Source organism: Lissotriton helveticus, chromosome 4_1, assembly GCF_964261635.1.
Source record: "Lissotriton helveticus chromosome 4_1, aLisHel1.1, whole genome shotgun sequence".
Classification (NCBI taxonomy): Eukaryota; Metazoa; Chordata; class Amphibia; order Caudata; family Salamandridae; genus Lissotriton; species Lissotriton helveticus.
In genome coordinates, this window is record NC_136063.1 from 1,168,768,120 (window position 1) to 1,168,780,378 (window position 12,259).

Sequence of the window (12,259 nt, forward strand, 5' to 3'; positions counted from 1 at the left end):
AACAAACAACATATATAAGGTACTCACACAACTAGTGTTAGGTCCTATTTAGCTTTTTTTTATAGCTTATCATGTTTTGCCACCTATAATGGGAGAACACAAAATACCACAATTAGAGTATACCTATTGGTGATTAGGCATTGTACTATTAGGTAAAACGCACATACTAGAATTACTAGTGCAAAGAATTTATATGTATCTAATTCAGAGTACATAAAATTGCGCACAAAAGGAAGGGAAGGAGACTAGGTTTAAGTAAGCAGCGGTAAGAGTATCACATTCATGGGTACAAGGGGTAGTGTAATGAGTAGTTCTGGTTATGTAGCCACTTATAAGGGAAGCGTGAACTAGTCGTTTTATTTCCCAAGCAGTGACTGGAAAAACAGGAAAAACAGAGCCCTAGCAAGCTGGTGTTAATGTGTGCCTTAGCGTTTGACCAAGTAAAATAAGCACACAATTATTAATGGGCGGAGATACCTTATTGAGTGTGGCCCGCCAGCGTCAGCAATAAATGGGAGCCTAGGCCCTAGCACGCTAATATTGTTGTGCGCCTTAGCGTTCGAACAAAAAAACAAGTACACACTTAGTCAGCGGAAATACCTTGTTAGGTTTAGCTTGCCAACATCAGCAGGAGTGAAGAGTCGCTGTGCGCGGTCTTTGCTACAAAATATACACACAATTAGGCAAGGATACCTTGGACTTCTTACCGGTAAAACGACGTGTTTCAAGCAGCGTTCTTACCCGCATGGACCGGCTTCCCGTCCTTGTGCTGACTCTGCTCCTGGTTACAGGCGGAGCTTTGTTTCCCGGGCTTAAGGCTATAGTCCTAAACACTAAAAAAGGACTAAGAGGTCGGCTACAAACATACTACAAGATGGCTCATCTCACACATTACCTCGCAATATATTTTTGGGTAGGTCACAATAACAGCAAAGTTGTAGTCAAAAAATACTCATAGCTACAACACACTGTTGAATATGAATGTTTCACTAGTTAATATGATTTTACTATGGATGTCGTGATTAGTTACCCACAGGTATCAGATAGATAGGAGCATAGGAAACAATCACTACTCAACTAATTCATGAATGTATAGTATTGAATAATGTTGAAGAATGTGTGATAATAAAGAATAAAGAATGCCAATTAATTGAACTGGTTCCAAGGGATATTGTCATTCATTCCTCGCACATGGGTGCCAAGACGCTCCACCCACCTTTGTTCCTTTTCAAAAAGAACTTGCTCGGCGTTGTTATTCTTGTTCCTTAGCATTTCAATTACAGTCCAACGTAGGTCCTCACACGAATGTCCTGCTTCTACAAAATGTGTACAAAGCTTGGTGTTATTTTTCTTCGTCCTGACATTACTCTTGTGTTCCCCAATTCTCAACTTAATTTTTCTGCAGGTCATGCCTATGTATTGACGTTCACAAGGGCAAGTGACCATATAAATTACATGCGTTGAGTTGCAGTTGGTGTGTTGCCTTTGGGTCCATTTCAAGGTTGCTGTCAGTTGTAGAGTTTTAGTTGGTTTTGTTAGTTTACATACTCCACAAGTACCACATGGGTAATGTCCTACTACTGGTTCCATCCTTATATCCCTGATCACAGGGATAATTTGTTTTATTCGTGGTCTTGTGTGAACCAGGACGTCTCTGATGTTTTTAGTTCTTTTATTGGCAAATCTGGGTTTAGGCCAGTTCAATTGTCCAGATGTAATTATCTGCCAGTTCTTTCTGATGAGCTTTTGTACCTCATTGGTAGCTGGACAGTAAGTGGTTACACACGTTACCAAGTCTTTTATCGGTTCCTTTTTGTTGATTTGCAAGAGGCATTCTCGTGGCTGATTTTTAGCCCTTTTCATACATTTCTTGATCACAGGGGGGTGTAGTCTCGCATTTGTAGTTTATGGCTCAATTCCTGTGCCTGTATTAAGTAATCGCTGTTCTTACTGCAATTCCTTTTATGACGGAGAAATTGACTAAAGGGAAGATTGTCCCGCAAGGGTCGAGGATGGTAACTACGATAAGAGAGCAAACTATTTTTTGCAGTTGGCTTTGTGAAAGTTCTAGTCTCCAGTTTTCCTTTTTCATGGAAAATGGTCAGGTCAAGGAAGTCTATACTTTTATTGCTGGCAGCAAAGGTGAACTTGAGCCACCGGTCTCTTTTGTTCAGCCATTCCATGAATTTTGGAAGATCTTCTTTTGTGTCCCAAATCAGCAGTACATCATCTATATAACGTTTCCAGTATATGATACTGGAAACGTACGGATTTGCCGTGTTCAGCACAGAGTTTTGTTCGAGTTGGCTCACATAGAGCCCTGCCACCGATGGAGCACAGGCACTCCCCATGGAGGTTCCATGACTTTGTAGGAACAATTGTCCATTGTACTCAAAGTAATTTTCTTTTAGCACTAAACGACAACATTCCATTTTATTTTGGAATGTTGTCGTTTAGTGCTAAAAGAAAATTACTTTGAGTACAATGGACAATTGTTCCTACAAAGTCATGGAACCTCCATGGGGAGTGCCTGTGCTCCATCGGTGGCAGGGCTCTATGTGAGCCAACTCGAACAAAACTCTGTGCTGAACACGGCAAATCCGTACGTTTCCAGTATCATATACTGGAAACGTTATATAGATGATGTACTGCTGATTTGGGACACAAAAGAAGATCTTCCAAAATTCATGGAATGGCTGAACAAAAGAGACCGGTGGCTGAAGTTCACCTTTGCTGCCAGCAATAAAAGTATAGACTTGCTTGACCTGACCATTTTCCATGAAAAAGGAAAACTGGAGACTAGAACTTTCACAAAGCCAACTGCAAAAAATAGTTTGCTCTCTTATCGTAGTTACCATCCTCGACCCTTGCGGGACAATCTTCCCTTTAGTCAATTTCTCCGTCATAAAAGGAATTGCAGTAAGAACAGCGATTACTTAATACAGGCACAGGAATTGAGCCATAAACTACAAATGCGAGACTACACCCCCCCTGTGATCAAGAAATGTATGAAAAGGGCTAAAAATCAGCCACGAGAATGCCTCTTGCAAATCAACAAAAAGGAACCGATAAAAGACTTGGTAACGTGTGTAACCTCTTACTGTCCAGCTACCAATGAGGTACAAAAGCTCATCAGAAAGAACTGGCAGATAATTACATCTGGACAATTGAACTGGCCTAAACCCAGATTTGCCAATAAAAGAACTAAAAACATCAGAGACGTCCTGGTTCACACAAGACCACGAATAAAACAAATTATCCCTGTGATCAGGGATATAAGGATGGAACCAGTAGTAGGACATTACCCATGTGGTACTTGTGGAGTATGTAAACTAACAAAACCAACTAAAACTCTACAACTGACAGCAACCTTGAAATGGACCCAAAGGCAACACACCAACTGCAACTCAACGCATGTAATTTATATGGTCACTTGCCCTTGTGAACGTCAATACATAGGCATGACCTGCAGAAAAATTAAGTTGAGATTTGGGGAACACAAGAGTAATGTCAGGACGAAGAAAAATAACACCAAGCTTTGTACACATTTTGTAGAAGCAGGACATTCGTGTGAGGACCTACGTTGGACTGTAATTGAAATGCTAAGGAACAAGAATAACAACGCCGAGCAAGTTCTTTTTGAAAAGGAACAAAGGTGGGTGGACCGTCTTGGCACCCATGTGCGAGGAATGAATGACAATATCCCTTGGAACCAGTTCAATTAATTGGCATTCTTTATTCTTTATTATCACACATTCTTCAACATTATTCAATACTATACATTCATGAATTAGTTGAGTAGTGATTGTTTCCTATGCTCCTATCTATCTGATACCTGTGGGTAACTAATCACGACATCCATAGTAAAATCATATTAACTAGTGAAACATTCATATTCAACAGTGTGTTGTAGCTATGAGTATTTTTTGACTACAACTATGCTGTTATTGTGACCTACCAAAAAATATATTGCGAGGTAATGTGTGAGATGAGCCATCTTGTAGTATGTTTGTAGCCGACCTCTTAGTCCTTTTTTAGTGTTTAGGACTATAGCCTTAAGCCCGGGAAACAGAGCTCCGCCTGTAACCAGGAGCAGAGTCAGCACAAGGACGGGAAGCCGGTCCATGCGGGTAAGAACGCTGCTTGAAACACGTCGTTTTACCGGTAAGAAGTCCAAGGTATCCTTGCCTAATTGTGTGTATATTTTGTAGCAAAGACCGCGTACAGCGACTCTTCACTCCTGCTGATGTTGGCAAGCTAAACCTAACAAGGTATTTCCGCTGACTAAGTGTGTACTTGTTTTTTTGTTCGAACGCTAAGGCGCACAACAATATTAGCGTGCTAGGGCCTAGGCTCCCATTTATTGTTGACGCTGGCGGGCCACACTCAATAAGGTATCTCCGCCCATTAATAATTGTGTGCTTATTTTACTTGGTCAAACGCTAAGGCACACATTAACACCAGCTTGCTAGGGCTCTGTTTTTCCTGTTTTCCAGTCACTGCTTGGGAAATAAAACGACTAGTTCACGCTTCCCTTATAAGTGGCTACATAACCAGAACTACTCATTACACTACCCCTTGTACCCATAAATGTGATACTCTTACCGCTGCTTACTTAAACCTAGTCTCCTTCCCTTCCTTTTGTGCGCAATTTTATGTACTCTGAATTAGATACATATAAATTCTTTGCACTAGTAATTCTAGTATGTGCGTTTTACCTAATAGTACAATGCCTAATCACCAATAGGTATACTCTAATTGTGGTATTTTGTGTTCTCCCATTATAGGTGGCAAAACATGATAAGCTATAAAAAAAGCTAAATAGGACCCAACACTAGTTGTGTGAGTACCTTATATATGTTGTTTGTTTGTTTATTGTCCTGACGAAAGCTCTCCAGACCCGGCTGGGCCATAAGAGCTGAAACATGTTGACACATCCATATACAGATAGATATATGGTAATCTAGTTACTCGATTATACCCTATATATCGTTAATTTTTAATACAGTGTCAACCTTTTCTTATTAAAAAATCTTCTAAGGTGACACACTGTTCTTAAAGCCAATTTTTCCCTTCCCTATGATTTCTGGACACTTCTACCTGAACCAGAGGTAGCCTCGGGTGAGGCAGGCATACCGCACGTTATTTGGCAACCCTATGACTATGCCATGACTCCTGGCGGGGCGGAAAAAAGATATACCGCAACGATTTGAACCAGGTGGTCTATGAAGGTTGTCAATACTTAGCCGACGGTTAAGTAGACACTAGTGTCTTGTTACCATGCCTGTTGTTTGCCTACAGGGAGGTGCCTCAGAAATCCTTAGGGTTCAGTCCCTTTGAGTTGCTGTATGGCCACCCTGTCAGAGGGCCTCTCACTCTGGTGAAGGAGGGGTGGGAGAAATCCCGTGGGAAAACCCCTCAGGATGTGTTCAGCTATGTGCTGGCCTTTTGCGACCAGACCAAGCGCTTCAGGAAGCTCGCTCAAGAGAACCTGGAGGCTAGCCAGGAGGAAATGAAGAGATGGTACGACCAGAACACTTCTCTGGTTGAATTCCACCCTGGTCAGAAAGTGTGGGTGATGGCGCCAGTGGAGCCTTGTGCGCTCCGTGACAAGTGGTCTGGGCCATATGAGGTGGTGGAGCGCAAGAGCGAGGTTACCTATTTGGTTAACCTGACGACTCCCAGGCAGCCCCTGAGAGTGCTACATGTGAACCGCCTCAAGCCCCACTTTGAGAGGTCTGAAGTGACTATGCTCATGGCTACAGATGCTGGAGGGGAGGAGGATAGTGATCCTCTCCCTGACCTCCTGGCAGTCGAGGAGCAAGATGGGTCAGTGGATGGTGTGGTCCTCTCCCCCACCCTGACCCCAGAGCAGCAGAAGGACTGTCGCCAAGTCTTGGGTCAGTTCGCCCCCCTGTTCTCCCTGACCCCAGGTGTCACCAAGTGGTGCGTCCACGATGTGGACACTGGAGACAGTCTGCCTGTGAAACAGAAGTTTTACAGAGTGGCTGACAAGGTCAGAGCCAGCATCAAGGAAGAAGTTTCCAAGATGTTGGCGCTAGGGGTTATTGAGCCCTCCAGCAGCCCCTGGGCTAGCCCAGTGGTCTTAGTGCCTAAGAAAGCTGCTACCCCCGGTGGCACCCCAGAACTTCGGTTCTGCGTGGACTACCGTGGGCTCAATGCGGTCACCAAGACTGACGCGCACCCCATCCCCAGAGCTGATGAGCTGGTGGATCGGTTGGGAGCTGTCCAGTACCTGAGCACTTTTGACTTGACTTCAGGGTACTGGCAGATTGCCTTAACTGAGGGGGCAAAGGAGAGGTCAGCATTTTCCACACCAGAGGGGCACTTCCAGTTCCGTGTCATGCCCTTTGGGTTGAAAAATGCCCCCGCCACATTTCAGAGATTGGTCAACCAGGTACTGGCGGGGCTGGAGCAATTCAGCGCGGCCTACCTGGATGACATTGCTGTGTTCAGCTCCACTTGGGAGGAACACCTGCAACACCTCACTGAAGTGTTGAAGGCTCTGCAGAAGGCGGGCCTCACTATCAAGGCCAGTAAATGCCAGATAGGGCAGGGATCTGTGGTGTACTTGGGACACCAGGTGGGGAGCGGCCAGGTGGCGCCCCTACAGGCAAAGATTGATACCATTCTGGCTTGGGAGCCCCCCAAGACCCAGACTGAGGTGAGAGCCTTTCTAGGTCTCACCGGGTATTACAGACGGTTTGTCAAAGGTTATGGCACCATTGTGGCCCCTTTGACAGAGCTGACATCTAGAAATCAGCCCAGGAAAGTGAATTGGACTGAGGCCTGTCAAACTGCTTTTGACACCCTCAAAGCTGCCATGTGCACAGCACCGGTGCTTAAGGCACCTGACTTTTCCAGTGAGTTCATTGTGCAAACTGACGCTTCAGAGCAAGGCGTGGGAGCAGTACTCTCACAGATCAATGATGAGGGCGGAGACCAACCAGTGGCTTTCATTAGCCGGAGGCTAATCCCCAGGGAACAGAAATGGAGTGCCATTGAAAGGGAAGCTTTTGCTGTGGTCTGGGCTCTGAAGAAGCTGAGGCCCTACCTGTTTGGGACTCACTTCCGTGTTCAGACCGACCACAGGCCCCTCAGATGGCTAATGCAGATGAGGGGTGAGAATCCAAAATTACTGAGGTGGTCCATTTCCCTACAGGGGATGGACTTTACGGTGGAGCACCGCCCTGGTACAGAACACGCCAATGCTGACGGTCTGTCCAGATTCTTCCGCCTTAGTGATCAGGACTCCCAAGAGGTTGGGTAGTTCTCCCCACTTTCAGCTGGAGGGGACACGTGTTAGACCTGACACCTTTGGCGTGGTTCTTCCCCCATCTTTTTGCCTCTGACTCATGTATTTTTGATGCTGTGCTGGATTTCGTTTTTGCTGGTTTAGATGTTTTGGACACTCTGCCATTGCTGATCAGTGCCAGCGTGTAAGTGCTACCTCTGTAAATTGTCATATTGATTGAATATACCTGATTGGCATATTTGTATCACCACGATGTCCCTAGTAAAGTGCACTGTGTGTGCCAGGGCTGGTGATGACAGATGCTACTAGTGGGCCTGCAGCGCAGATTGCGCCACCCACATGAGTAGCCCTAAAAAGGTGACTCAGGCCTGCCAGCGCAGGGCCTGTGTGCAGTCAGTGACTGCCATGTCTCCCTGGCCAGTGTCCCCACTGGCTGGGCCTAACCCTTCCCTGTCTGTGCACCTCAGTCACCCCTATGGAAGGCTCAAGGTACCCCCCTGGGCAGGGTGCAGTGTATGGATAAGGTAGAGCATTTACTAGTGCAGGTCACATGCTCTGGTAGTGGGCAGCAGCCATTTTGTGCGCTCACTGCTGTAAGGATATCTTGCTCCATAGAATAACATGGGGGAGGCTGGTCCCAATGGATACCAGCCTATCTCCCCATAGGAACAAGATGGGACATGAGTGAAGATATCCCTGAACTCAGAATTTAATAACCCATCTTTTAGTGAAGGTTGTTTTTAAATCCTGTGTTGGAGAATAGCACTTTTAGAAAGTGGCTGTTCTCTTGTCTAAACCTTTCTGTGTGCCTGGGTTTGTGGAATGCCTGTCTGGTCTGGGTGTGACAGGGGGGCTGCAGAGCCACCGGAGGAGAGGGTCGGAGCCAGCCCGGGGATGAAAGGGCACATCTGCTGCCAGGGAGGTGGGAGGAGATAGCACCTGACAGTGCCGGGCTGTGCTTGCCTGACCACCATGCTGGCTCTCTCTCCTGCCGGCCAACTGACACCTCTGACCCTGAAGCTGACAGGAAGAAGAAAACCAGAAACACCTCTGGTGCTCCGCAACCCCCAGAACTGGTTTAGACCGGGCCCAGGGCCCCCTTGCACAAAGACTTCAAAGGACTTCAAAGACATTGAGGGGTATAAGGAAAGGACCCCTGACTACAGAAGTTTAGATTCAAAAATTCTACAATCAAGAAGGAACCTCTGCTGGAAGAAGGACTGCTGGAGAACTAAAGGAAGATTGCCTTGCTGTGTGCTCTAAGGGCTGACCTGTTCTGCCGTGCAACTGAAAGCTGAGGAGGAGAAAGGGACTTTGCTGTGTGCTGTGACCCTACCTGCTTGAAACTGCCAAGACTTTGCTGTGTGCTGTGTCTACAAACTTGAATCTCCAAGGGCCTGAGAGGAGCTGGCCCCCTGTCTGCAACCCAGGGACATAAAGGTTGCCCAAGGACTACAAGACTCTGCTGTGCCCCCAGCAGCTGCTGTGTGGCAAGGAGATCGTGAAGCCCTGTAAGTTGTCTGCTTAGCGCACTGGCTGCTCTCTAATTGGAGCGAGGGCGCCACGCTGACCCAGCCTGCTGTGTGGCCGAGATCGACGTGTTCATCGACACGTGTGGGGAGACCAGAGACTTGTGGGCCCTCCCCGTGCAGGGCGCACTGAAAACCACTGTGGGCTGCTTCACCGCCGCTGCCCGGGGGCCAGGAATATCTCCAGAAGATTGCCGATCGTTGGGGAGCTGAAGCGGCGAAGAACGAAGCCGCCGCGCTCCCATTGGCTGAGGGAGCCGAGCCCCCTCACTAACACCGCAACGGGATTGGCCCGTGCGCCGTCGCGTCATCATCGACGCTGTGCAGGGATTGGCCGCCCAGGATTGAGCATCACAGCCTTGCCCCGGGAGCCGCACTGCCGTTGGCTGACTCCCGGGTACTGAAAGAGGCTCGACCGAAGGGCCGCGACCGGATTGGTCCCCGTCCTCGGGACCCCTGGGAGTGCTGAGCGATCACCGCCGGACCCGGGAAGAAGTGACCGGTCCTCGCCGAGGGATTCTCCCGAGTGTCTCCTGTCCCCGGCCTGCCGTCCCAGCATCTGAGTGCCCGGTCCGCTCCCCGCCGCTCGTTGGATTGTCGCGAGCAGGCGGGGGAGCAGGAGGGACCGGCCGGGGCAAGGAGCGAGTGTGCTCTGCAGGCGCGGGGCGCCTGAAGCCATCGGGCGTGGGAGGCTGTGCCGGTGGAAGGAAAAGAGCCCGAGGAGCACGCGGTGAGGCGCGCTTGCAGCGCTTGGGGTGCAGTTGCTCCCAGGGCTGCTTTGGAAATTATTTGACTACTAGCATTGCTTAGGGTGCTCGTTTTGAGAGTCCATTAAACATAAATCAGTGACCATATTTTTGAAGGCTGATTGAAGTGACTTGAGACACTTTTTAATATCCGAACTTCCTGAAATTAAGTACCACCTTAAAGATTAACTGCAACCATTGAGATTAAGCGCAACATATTCTGAAAAAGTGATTAACGTGCAAATGCTTTAGTTACTTGCTGAAACTAGATAAAGATATATATTTTTATAAAATATACTTACCTGTGTGGTCTCAGGTTGTGGTGGATTGGGGATTATTGTTGTGTGAAGTGCAAATATTATCCACATTGCCTCTGTTTAGCCTAGACTGCTCGTGCCATGCTACCTAGAGGGTGAGCAGGGGTTATCTCAGAGGGTTATTCCTTCACCCTGACTAGAAGCAGGGGTCCCTACTTGGTCTAAGGTACTTACCTCTGCCAACTAGAGACCCCCAGTTCTAACAAAATTGTTTTAAACAAAGTCCGATTTCCTTCTCAGGAAACATGTCTCAAAATTTACTCATGTTCAAGTTTTTCTTCCAAAGTCAAAATGTTCAAATTATCCTTTTGCTAGCGTTGGGCGCCTTTCCTTTTCCTTTAAACAAATAAATGTTACTTATCTTTTCCAGTTATTCAAGAATCCGAACTGAAGCGATTTCCAAATGAGTCACCGGAGACGCAGGCCTGGATTCCGGTCCAAGGATTTCTGAAGATGAAGACTTCAGACGCGATGTTCTCTTTAGGCTGGAAACCAAAGACTAAGCACCTTCTAAACTCCTGGGTGTGGCTTTTATAACCCTGCCACACCCCAGGATGTTTCCAGAAGACGCACGCGTCGCCTTTGCCCTTACGCTGTGTTTACACTTCACACAGCGTGAGAGCTTTTCCGTACGATGCATGCAAGTTTTAAAAGTGTCACTTTTTGTCTAATTGCCGGTTTTGCCGCTTTTGTCCTAAAACTGCTCATATTGCCCTGAGATCAGTTCTCAGTTATATTCTGCTAATACACACCTTCTTTTGACATGTGAAATAAACAATAAGCACTGGCATTAAAACACATTCATTATCATTATATACAAACATGATTAATTGGAGTGCTGGATGCACGGGACAGGGGTGGGTTTCTAGAAATAGGTTTGAATTAACCCTTAGAAGAGGAGTGTCTCAGGACTCTATGTAAGTCAGTGGCAATGGGTGTGAATCATGACAAATTGTGCCTGGAAACCATCTCTAAGCGTATCCTGAAAAAGTCCATAATGGAACATCTGGCCAATAAAAGGTGGATGAGCGAGAAAGGAAAACACACCAACAAACTAAATGGCGCTCCCACTCAACAGGAAGGAATGAAACTTTACTTAACTATCGAGAATAGTCTTTATTCCAGAATGTTACTGACCAGGTTTCGGGCTGACACTTTTTTCCGTTTAATAACATTTCCTAACTGCAACGACTGGGCCACACAGTTGGAAAAGTGCCCCTGCGATGGGTCTTCGAATCAATCAAATATTCATTCTATTCTCTTTTGTCATTTTTATTTGGCCCCTAGGAAACAATTTTTAAAACCTATATTTATTAAATGGGGTATCAGAGGAAGTCGTGATGCGTACTGCAAATTGAAGTTACTAGAGACTGTGTTTGAGATAAAGGCAGTGGCATCCTATTTGAAGACTATCATAGCTCTCAGAAAGACCATGTAATCTTTAAACAAATCTTTGTACCCATGTTTTTATTTCTTTAAATGAAATCGAGATACGAGATATTCTCCATTTTAACTACTGTAATAATGACATTTTTTTCTTGTCTTTTAAAGGTTTTATTTGTTGGTTTTTAAAAAATGTTATGTATTTCTGTGCTTTTATGATTTTCTTTGCAAAATCGAATAAAGCTATTTTGAACTTGAACTTGAAAGGTGTGTGTATGAGGACAAATAATTTCTCTCTCACGCAAATGAGGGAATACTCATTATACCTGGAATACTGCAGGCATAAAACTGGCATCAGCACGGCCCATATTAGAGAAGGGGCTGCACATTTGTGGCGTGGGGCGAGTGAGAGTCCGGACACTTTTTTACTTTGGGTAAGGGTTTATTTTCTTTACAACTTTTCGGGAACGTGAAGAAAGTCTTAGGTGTGCTATCTCCTTAGTTTCCACACAGATGGGCTCACTCTCTTCTTCTTCGGACTCCACGATGTCGGATGTTCCGTGGTATACCCAGGGTTTAGTGGCAGAAAAAGAAGAGAAAAGGGGTTTTAGGACTAGGACTCGGTATGATCGCTTTTAACACATAGGGCCCAGGGAGTGAGGTCACTGCTACTCGTGCTCAATAAACATGCTTGTGTGCTCGGGAATGTGCAGGTATACGTGGGAGATTAACTAGGAGGCAAGGAGTAGGAAATGCACTACCCCGGTTGTATTGTGGGGATGTTGGTTGAGTGCTACGTTGTCCCCCACCTCCCGACCCAACCCGACAACTTTTCCCGTACCTGCTTTAGCCACACTCCTCCCTTCGGAGTGTGGCACGGGGATTCACGGGAACGTTGGCCTCCTGGCTCTCCTTTGTTCATCTCTCCGCTCTCGGGCTCCTCGTCTCTCCGGTGTTCGTCTTCTCCTTCTCTCGGGGTGATGTTACACGCCATCCCTTGTTCTTCCG